Here is a 10419-nt window from a genome sequence, read left to right on the forward strand (position 1 = left end):
TCTTCTGCAGGCTGAACAGACTAAGTGACCTCAGCCGCTCCTAAGCACTAGACAATGGTGTAGTTTTATTACCTGAAAACTTAATAGGTAACAAGCAAGACATTCCTGGGTGAAACTTAAATGCCTTTGATATGTATCAGGCCAAATTTGATGATCTAATAGTTCCTTCTGACCTTAACTTGGGTGAGATATGCTGTGTAGGGAGGTGTCTCACCAGGGGGCACTGGGTAGCCAATTACAACCTACAGAAGAGTGCTCTGAATTGTTTCCTTTAGCAATTTTTTTGGCATGACATATTACTGTCTTCTCAGGTAATAAGTGACAGGGAAAGCCTTTTCTTGCCTAAGAAAAGAAATGTCACAGTTTACGAGAAAAAAAAAAGTACTAAGAGAGTGATGTGTTAAATAAGGTAACAGGAACACAAGATCAAGTCAAATATTCCTGTAAAATCTACTGGCATGCAGCAATGATTGTAATGTAGGTGTCACCTCAGATGTATCATATTGGTATGTGCTGCAAAAGAAACAGGGAAACTGTGATCACAGGGAACTTAGCATAGATCATAGCATTGTTTCACTTACAGCATGCAGATGAAAAAGTCTCTTCTATAATCAAATAAACCTGACTCAATAGTCAAGATGTCATCAGTTGCCCTTGATGAATGGCCACTTACACCACACAGGATACAATTTTGGCACAGTATCATACTGGCAGAGTACCAGTCCTGCTGTGCTCGTGGGGCCAGCGCGTGTGACTCAGCAGAGACATCCGTCGGTGTTGAGTGACTGTAGGCTCCTCTTCTACCAAAACCATTTGAAGTGAGACCTTTTGTGCTGTGAATGGGAGGTGGGCACACTGTCTGCACATCTCTAAAGGGCAATCTTCCTAAAATACTCATGATGTTGTTGCTGATGATCATTTGAGCTCTCTTTCTCCTTTGAAAGGGCAAGTACTAATAATAAACAAGAGAAATAATTGAGCAAAAGGAGGAGTTAAATGGGCTAATAAATAGTGCAGACCAGTACCTTCAATAACACACACTGCACTGCATTAGCATACTGTTGGTCATGAAAATGCATCATGGAAGTATTTGATACATCATGCATTGGCCAATAATTGACAAACTCATCTAAAAATACAGAAGGAAGATTTTGAGGAAGAGAATTCCAGTTTTAAAATAATTCCGTTCCAATCTACATACCAGTAGATGCAGTGTGGTTATTACAGGGCTTACCTAGACAGTAAAGAAGAAGGACTTCACTGTTGAGAAATTTGAAGCTGATTGACTTGGAGCTAAAAGATTTATGATTTATATATTAATCCCTCTTCAAAGTATAGCATTTTTATGGTGCCATCATAATTTAATAATGTAAAGCTTAATGCTTTTAAGTGAACTTCACAACACAATGCCACAACAGACAGATATACCTATCTTCAAAGATAGTATGTATTGTATTTATCAGAATCTGGCACCATTTAGAAAATCCCTCCTAGAAGATGTTACCTTTGACACTCAGGTTTACATTATCCAAACTGCTTTCCTCTTCCTGAAAAATATCCAGAAAGTTAAAAATACTTGGCAGAACTTGAATCAGTTTCAGTAAGTGATTGGCACCCTTCCTAAAACACAGTGTTGCACCATTGCTGCTTAAATTGCAATGAAGGTGTTCCAGAGGATAATACTTTAAACAGCTTGATGCCAAGGTGATAGAAAGGCTAGAAAGCAACAATACCTGGGAAAGCAACTCACCTTTCTGTGTATAGTCACTCAAAGCCAGTTTTACATTTCTACGTATCACCAGGTACAAGGAAGAGACGTCAAAAAAAGGATTAACCCATAAATGGGATATCTGGCTCACAGTGCTGGGTGGATGCTGCATTCCAGTCAACTCTCTGTGGATCTGGCAAAAAGTAGCAGGAGCACATGATGTATTTTATCTCAAGCTTTCCTTTCATAAGCCAGGCAACTTCAGAGCAGAAATGAGGTGGTCTCTGCTAACCATGTGTTACCTTACGGTAGAGAGTGCACTGGTCAGGTCATTCAGAACCTACTCCAAGGGAACAGGAAGAGATGGAATCACCTAAAACATTTAAATCAAGTGGCTTCTGTCTTGGAACAGCATTGCAAAAGGTCTAGCAAGACTTGGTGATGACACTCTAAGGCCCTTGGGGAGCCACCACATTGGAGATAGTGAGTGGTGACTGGTGATATTTTCTCTAGTGGCGTGCACAGGATGGGAGAGCAGACACATGGACACACAGCATTACACCTCATCCAAACAAGGGATAAAACATGGGTCTGGCAGCAATGCTTTACAAACAGGCTTGATTTCCTTTTGGTCTGGAAGGCTCATCTTAGGCAGGTCCTCTTCAAAGATACAAAAAAAAGGATCTTCAAAAGCCGTGATCGGGCTAGAGTCTGGCAAAAGTAGCAGATTTTTTTACTTGTAAGCATTGGAAGCCTTATCAAATTATAAGAGAGGACAGAGCTATCTGGCTGGCTGAGCTAGATGTTTTCTCCTATGTGCTATTAAAAAATGTTTTTTTAGTCACTTGTCCATATGGGTGTGCCACAACATCTGTTCTCCACTGGTGGGACACGGCTGAAATGGAGAACTTCTTTAAGTTCTTAAGAGTAGAAATAGTAGAAGCTGATAGCAATTGATGATATAGGTGTTGCCCAAGATCCCAATGATTTTTTTTGGAAAAACAGAATAGCCAGGTAAGATACACAGAACAGATCACACAAAACCTGTACCCAATCTCAGTTACTGTGACAGGAACCCAAATTAAAAATGCAACTGCCTGTGCCTCTTCCTTTAAAATGCATATTTCTGGCTCATAGAAAGCTCTTTGACTCTAGATTATAACACAGATTTGGACTAGGGACTTTTAAATAAAGAAATGCTCATCTTCTGGAAAAGAAGGAATGAAAAATATTTCTATACAAATCCAGCCTTCTCTATGCAGTCTCCTCTATGCATAGAAAAACTATCTGCCTCTGTCCCCACTGTCTGCCACTCTCCCTGTGTGGTTTCCAGGCCATATTCCCACCTCCAGCTCTCCCAGTGCCTCCCCTGAGTCTGCCCAGCTCTGGTGAGGGCAGACACAGTTTCCCATCCCTCCAGTGTTCTCCAGGGAACAAGGTCGTCAGAGGACAAGTAGGGCCAGTTGGCAGCCTTTGTCCTTGCTGTCTGTCCAGCTGCTGTGACACCGAGCCTTGTTCACACCAGGCACACAACTCAGGCAGCCACAGCACAGCACAATGTCCCTTGTGCTCCCTTGGGCCTAACAAGACAACCCAACTCAGCTGAATTGCTTTGTACCCAGTGTGGGCCTTGGCCTCATTTCCTTTTTGATATTCTATAACCAGGTCCAGAGCAATAAGTCACCCCTGAGCCTCCTCTTTTCCTGGCTAAACACCCCCAGCTCCCTCAGCTTCTCCTCATCAGACTTGTGCTCCAGACCCTTCACCAGCTTTGTTGTCCTTCTTTGGACTCACTCCAGCAGCTCACTGTCCTTCCTGAGCTGAGGGGTCCAGAACTGGTCCCAGAATTCAAGGTGTGGCCTCACCAGTGCTGAATACAGGGGTGTGGTCACTGCCCTGTTCCTGCTGGTCACAGTATTCCTGACCCAAGCCAGGTGCCATTGGCCTTCTTGGCTACCTGGACACACACACTGGCTCATGTTCAGCTGCTGTCAAACAGCACCCCCAGGTCCTTTTCTACCAGGCAGCTTTCCAGCTGTAGCAATGCCTGGGGCTGTTGTGAGCCAAGGGCAGGATCCAGCATTTGATCTTGTTGAATTTCTTACCATTGGTCTTGGCCCATTGATCCAGCCTATGCAGATTCCTCTGCAGGACATGACTGGAGAGATGGCGACTGGAATCATCAATGGTGGTGATCCTCTCTCCACTGCCCAGCCAGAAATGCTCATGTGAGAGGATGAAATGACATTATTTTCAAGGAAGACTGCTGTGTATGTACCCTCAGGCACAGCTGCGTCACCAAGAAGCCTGGAGCAGCTACGCTGCTGGGAGACCTAACTCATGCCAGGTGTTGTCTTTTGGGTATCCCTGTACCCCTCAAGCAATCTGCTGATGGCACATCCCTCGTAGCCCTTGAGACCCTGCCCACACTGCAGCACTGGCTCTGCAGCTTGCCCAAACCTGTCAGCTGCACAAGGCTGCTGCAAAACCCAGCAGCACTCCCCTGCCAAAGAGTGCAATCTACCCACCTTGAAAGACCTTCCCTTCATATCAGCCCTCTGTTGGCTCAGCTGGTCACTGACTCATGCACAGTCCATCTGTGACGTTTTCTGTGCATTCATGGTTATCAGATGTTGCTTTTCGGCCTGGCGACCTCAGACCCGGGCCAGCCGGGAGTGCTGTGGCGAATAAACGGGACGGGCACGCTTGGGTGACCCGAAAAGTAAAACGTGTTAATGGCAAAATAACAAATGGCAGAAGGCAAACACACAGTATAGGATCAACGATGAAAGATGTGAAAAGGGTGGGTACAGCCGTATATATACAGAAGATCTGAGGGTAGGTCCGAAGGCAGTGTTCCAATTACAGACTGAGATTAGGAATAAGAAAAATAATGTGGCAAGTAATAGCCAAATCTAGGGGAGAATTAAGAGCATTCTGGAAGCATAACCTTATATGAACAGACATGCTAACACCCTGCCTACAGGCTAGATTCCCATGGTCTTAAGACCTAAGGCTGGCTCATTACTAGCCCCAGCCAGTTCCATCCCCAAAATCAGAATAGGGTCAGCAAAGCTCCAGTTCCAGATCTTTGTACAATTGATTTTGCTGCCTCATTGTAAACTGCTGTCAATGACTTTGTTAACCTAGACATTAATAAATCAAGTTGTGCTGACCATAGTAAAAGGGAGTTGATTTAACTTGTTTTGTTGGTAAGTCATAGATGATCTGGTCATCTGATAAAGGCTCGTTTGTTCATATTTTGTTACAGTATCAAAACCATTATACAAGCCTCCACTGTTTTTAGCTGTGAGATTTTCCTAACTGATCAAGCACCAAAATGATTCTCTTAGCACTGTTCAGCTCCTAGAGTGGCCACTTTTACAAGTGCCAAACTTCCAGAGCACACATCTTTGTCCACCAGGTCCTCTGTCCTGCCTTGCAGATTGAGGACTTTATCACCTTGTCTTTGATTCAAGTGAGACCAGACATCACTTTCCCTGCCCTTGTAAGGAAATACTGTCACAAAATTTCCCTTAAACATAGGCATATAAATATAGTAAAATTTTATCGATGAATATTTGACACTGCCTACCTTTTCATCTCTTTATTTCAACGTGGTCTAACAGAAGGTGTCCCTGTCCACAGTGAAGGGGGTCAGTGATTTTTGAAGTCCCTTCCAACCCAAACCATTCTAGGATTTTATGATTCTTTTTGCCTGCTTCAGTTCCAGCCCTCTCTGTGGCCCTTTTCTATATAGTAGATAGTAAAGATCAGTGTTCATCATTATGGTGCTCCGCTGATCTGAGAAGAGGCAGCGGCTGTAAAAGCCTTGCCAGACAGCCGTGTTCCTCTGAGACCCTGCTCTGTGCAGCGGGAGCTGGCGCTGTGTGCGGACCAGCGGGGCCGGCCGGCTGCCCGCTCCCCAGACAGAAATAACTCCGGAGTGTCGCTCTGGGCAGGACAACAGCTGGGAACGGAGCGAAGATGCCGTCAGCAGCGCTGTTCTGCCACCTGGCGCTGGAGCACTGTCCCGGCTGGTGCCCGCGGCTGCCGCCTGCTTCCCTCCCTCCCCACGGCCCTGGGGAGAACCCGGGACATCCTTCACCACGGAACTGTAAAACCGCTCCCTAGCCCCTGACGGTTTTTACTACTCACAGATAGCATTCTTCTTCGCACAGGGCAGTCCTGGTGACTAAATTGTGTCCTAGAATGTGATAACTACTGTTTGCAAAGACGTGACCGCTACTTACCCATAATTTATAGGTACGTGGTGTGATACTTGGGGTTGTCCTCTTCCAACTATCTTCCCTGATTGTATTTTCATTTTTAATGTCTAACTCATTAAAGTAAAAATGTAAGTCATAAGTAAGTCATAAAGTACCAAACATGTACATTTATGATCTGAATAGGTGTTTTCTTAACCCCTTCCTTACCTAAAGTTTCCTTTTTATATTTTAATATGGTGCAGGTGTTTCTGCAGTTAACTGAGGCACAGCTTAGTCTGCAGCACGCATTAAAGATTTGGGTTTTAACTGCTTGGAAATGGATTGTCCATGAAGATGATCAAAAATACTCAGCAGAAGGGACTGTTTTCCATCTCCAAATAAATGCTGTTGGGAAATCTTTAAATACCTTATGCTTTAACTTACCTGGTTGCAGCTTCTTCCCCAGTTTCCTGATCCTGGAGCCACTGCCCTTGCCTTGTGGGGTTGCACTTCTAGAGTCTCTGTACTAAGAATGATACTGAGAACCCTGAGCAGATCAGCAGCAAGCCAGTGCTGCTTCCCTGCAGGTCAGTGGGCATATGAAGGGCCTTCAAAGGAGGAATGAACACATGGAGGAAGCCCTTGTGTTCTGTACAAGTCATGCAAACGTTGCAGGCTGCATATAAGGCAACAGAGTCCAGGAAACACAGGTTAAATATGCCAACCCAGAAATCTGGCCTGCCTGCAGAGCAGGAGAATCCTGGCATAGACATTTTTCAATATTTATTTGGCCAAAATATTCACACCTGGCTACCCTGAAAAGATTCCCCCTTCCCATTTTAATGCCTGCAAGATTTATAGAGTAAAGCAAATCAGCAGGCAAACAGTGAGGCCTGACTGACATGCTAAGCAACTCTCAGGTAGTGAGATCATCTGACAATGCAGCCTGAATGATGCTGATAAGCCATGTTTTCAGGGGTTGCTAAATCCAGGTGACTCCCTTGTTCATGTGGGACTGTCTTGCTGGCAATCACACAGACCAGGAACGTCAAGCAATCCTGGGTATCACAGAAGAAGCCTCTTTTGGTGTCAGGAGTAAACTGCACTTCGAACTTCTGTCTTTTTCTGCAGGAAATCAGAACTGACTGATTGAACTCAGAGGTGGGCAGAAGCTGACTGCTCACAGAACAAGCTGGCTGGTCTGGGCCAAGAGCCCCACTGCTCCCAGTTCCACAGGCAGTATACTCAGCTGCCAGCTAACCTACAGAGTGGGAAAAGGGGACAGCTAAGCCTGGCTTGTATATTGGGTTTCTCTCAGGCTGGCTCATTGAGAGCTGATGAACCAGAGATTCATAAAGATACACCAATCTATGAAGCTCTTCTCATCAGGATGTAACTGTTATTACAGCTCTGGGACTGAACTTCTCAGAAATAGAGCTCAGAATTAAAGTGAGGCCTATTCCTCAGACCCGATGTACTTTCTGCACATCTCAAGCAACAAGGCAAGAAAACAAAGTTTCTTCTGCTGTCTCTGTTTTAAAAGAGAAACACAGTAGTGCTGTAGATATTTAGAACATGAACAATACAGATTTTTTGCTTCAATTTTTCAAGGAAAAATGGAGGTCTATTCTTAAATGAGGAAAATAAACTGGCACAAGGTGGTAGAAAATGCTCAAGTACTCAACAATTTCTGACTTCATCAGGAGGAAACAATGACAGGGTCTACCTAAAAACTGGATGCATTCAAGTCCATACATGGTGGTGATGGGACCAGCACAAAGCCCACATGATTACGAGATAGTTAAAATATCTTACATGAAACAAACCATGTTTATCATAGCTCTGTTTACTGGAAAAAGACCTCAAGTCTGAATAAAAAGAACACTCAAGGAACAGGGGCTACTTTGCTTCCACTGCAGTCCCCAGAGGGATGAAGGTACACCTCCCCTTGGAAATTAATCCTAAATACTTGCAGGACACAGGAATAACCAACATGGACTAGTCACAGGCAAATTTGACTTGACCACTTGATAACTGCATATCACTGCTGACAGCAATGCTGATGGGGTGAGAGAGGTGATGCAGTGCATCTGGGCCTCAGACAACACACCACCTCCCACAAGGGCTGTCCTTAGAAGCTGAGGGAAGTGGGCTGGAACAAATCAACAACTTAACATCCAGCTGAGGACCAGCAGATAACAAAGAGAACATTCCAGGGGGACAACACCAAGGACACAGTGTTCAACCTTCTCCTGCTAGTAACAGATAATCTAAATGAGTGGTCATGCAATACAGCTTGGAGTCTCAGGCTGGACATTAGGAAAAATCTAAGTGGAACAGATTACTCAAAGAGGCTGCATGATCTCCATCCTTTTCAGTTTCTTAAGACTTGATTAGAAAACAGAACTTTGCTGATCTGGTCTAGTATTGTCCACAGACTTACATCATACTTGAGACAAGGCCTTTAGGGTCCTTCCACCAACACATCTAGGAATTGGTGTAACAGACTTCATTCCTGTCAGTAAAAATATTGGTATTTCAAACAAACTGCCTTTAGTATGGAAAACACATACATTTATTCATTGCAGTCTGATGTTTGTTATGGGTCCCTTCCAAACTAAGATATTATAGGATTCTTTCCCTGCTTAACTTCATTCCCAAGTCTCTCTGGGAAGCTTGGCACTTCCAGAACAAGCATCTGCTGTATCTATGTGAACATGTGACTTGTTCTCAGCCCAGCCACTTAACTGCATAATTCTGCTCCCAGGCCTACTGAAGGCACCTTTTTCTGCTCTGTATACTTTCATCACAGAGATAGACACAGCTAAATTTAATGTAGGGAACAGTTTTTATCAGCAAATCCTTTCTTGTGTCACAACCATGAAACAGTATCTGCAGTGACATACTGTGTTCTCTGCTTAGAACTGCACCTCCAAAAAAAATAAAAAAATCAGTTCCAGGTTGAAGGATTCTACATATTTGGTATTTTACTTCAGAAAAATATTGCTGCTATTAAGACTTTAAGGCTGCTACCCTCAGTCTGAGGAATTCTAATTGTTAAGAGGACAAGCATTTTGGCAGAGGAACAGAGGTGTCAAAACATCTATCCATAATTCCATTGGGTCCAACAAAACAAACAACTTCCATCTCCAAATAGATGAGTGATGCCCTCTATTTTTCCCTTCTACCAATTGCCAATTAAAGAATTGCATTTAGGATTTGCTGATATTCCACACAACAGCTGCTGGTGAATTTCTGGCTGACTATACAGACCAGCTTCTTGGAAGGCCAATGTGCTGTACAAGCGTGGCAGAAATGGAACAGGCAGCCAGGATTAAATCACAGTTAAAGGGGGAGGGGAGAGGAATGCCTGCATTACAGCCTTGTGAGGAATTACTGGTCACATTAGTTCTCCAAATCTACCCCTGGCCTAATTAAGCTGCATTTTCACTGTCATGATGAAGTGAAACCAGCTTTCCAGTAACTGCCTGGAGGACCTCAAAAGCATACTCATGTTTAAAACAGAAGCCTTCAAGAATAAGGGAGATTGAGCAGTTATGTTTGAACAGGGTTTGAACTAACAATAAAATACAACTCTTAAGATAGCAACATATAAGGTGCTTTGAGGTTTTTTTAAGGTGTGGGACTGTTTGCTGGTTTTTCTGTTAGGTTTTTTTTTAATTTGCATCCTCTGAGCCTGATTTCACATTCATGTCAAATATCACTATTTCCTTTTGAAGTCACTATAATCTATACAGACAATCCTGGTTTTTTTTCCTGTTTCTCTGTTCAAGGGCAGGCCAAGGGGTTTGACTGTAGCACGTTTGCAGTCTGGGGCAAACACAAGTAATGTAGAGGCCTGATTCAGAGCAGTACAGCCAGACTCCTTAGATCAGTTTGTGGTGTGTGTACACTGGATCAACAATGGACCTCTGCTATGAAATTTTGTCCAATAGCAGAATACATTTTCAGTTTTTTAGTCAGGATTTCCTAGCCAACTACAAAGACCATATTAAGGTCTTAAGGAATTAGCTCAGGCCATATGCCAATAAACAAATCCAGTGGAAGCTGAAGCACGAGCAGTCACCCTCACTGCCATCCAAACACACATCTCCATGCAGGGTTTCTGGCTAACAGGCATTTCACAGGACCAGTACTACAAGGTCTTTGAGGAATCAAAAAATAGCTCATTCTACACCTTTCAGGCATAGTGCACAAGCTCTGATAACTGCTTAACTCCTCTTCCCCTCCCATTCACAATTACTTAAATGACAGGGATTCAACTACCACAGGAACCCACTGATCAGATTCAATTGCAACTCTTCCAGGTCAAACTCAGGAACAATGGATGAATTGCTTGCTATGCTAGTCCCTGTGCAACAGCAGAATGACTTTCAGGGGGTAGACACAGAAAACCGTTCATTTGGATCTTACGAAAAAAATCAAATGCACCCTTTTCCAAAACTTCTCTTGTCCTTGCATTGTTAGCAAGAAAAACATGAA

The sequence above is a fragment of the Cyanistes caeruleus genome, chromosome 5 (assembly GCF_971803275.1).
Source record: "Cyanistes caeruleus chromosome 5, bCyaCae1.hap1.1, whole genome shotgun sequence".
NCBI lineage: Eukaryota > Metazoa > Chordata > Aves > Passeriformes > Paridae > Cyanistes > Cyanistes caeruleus.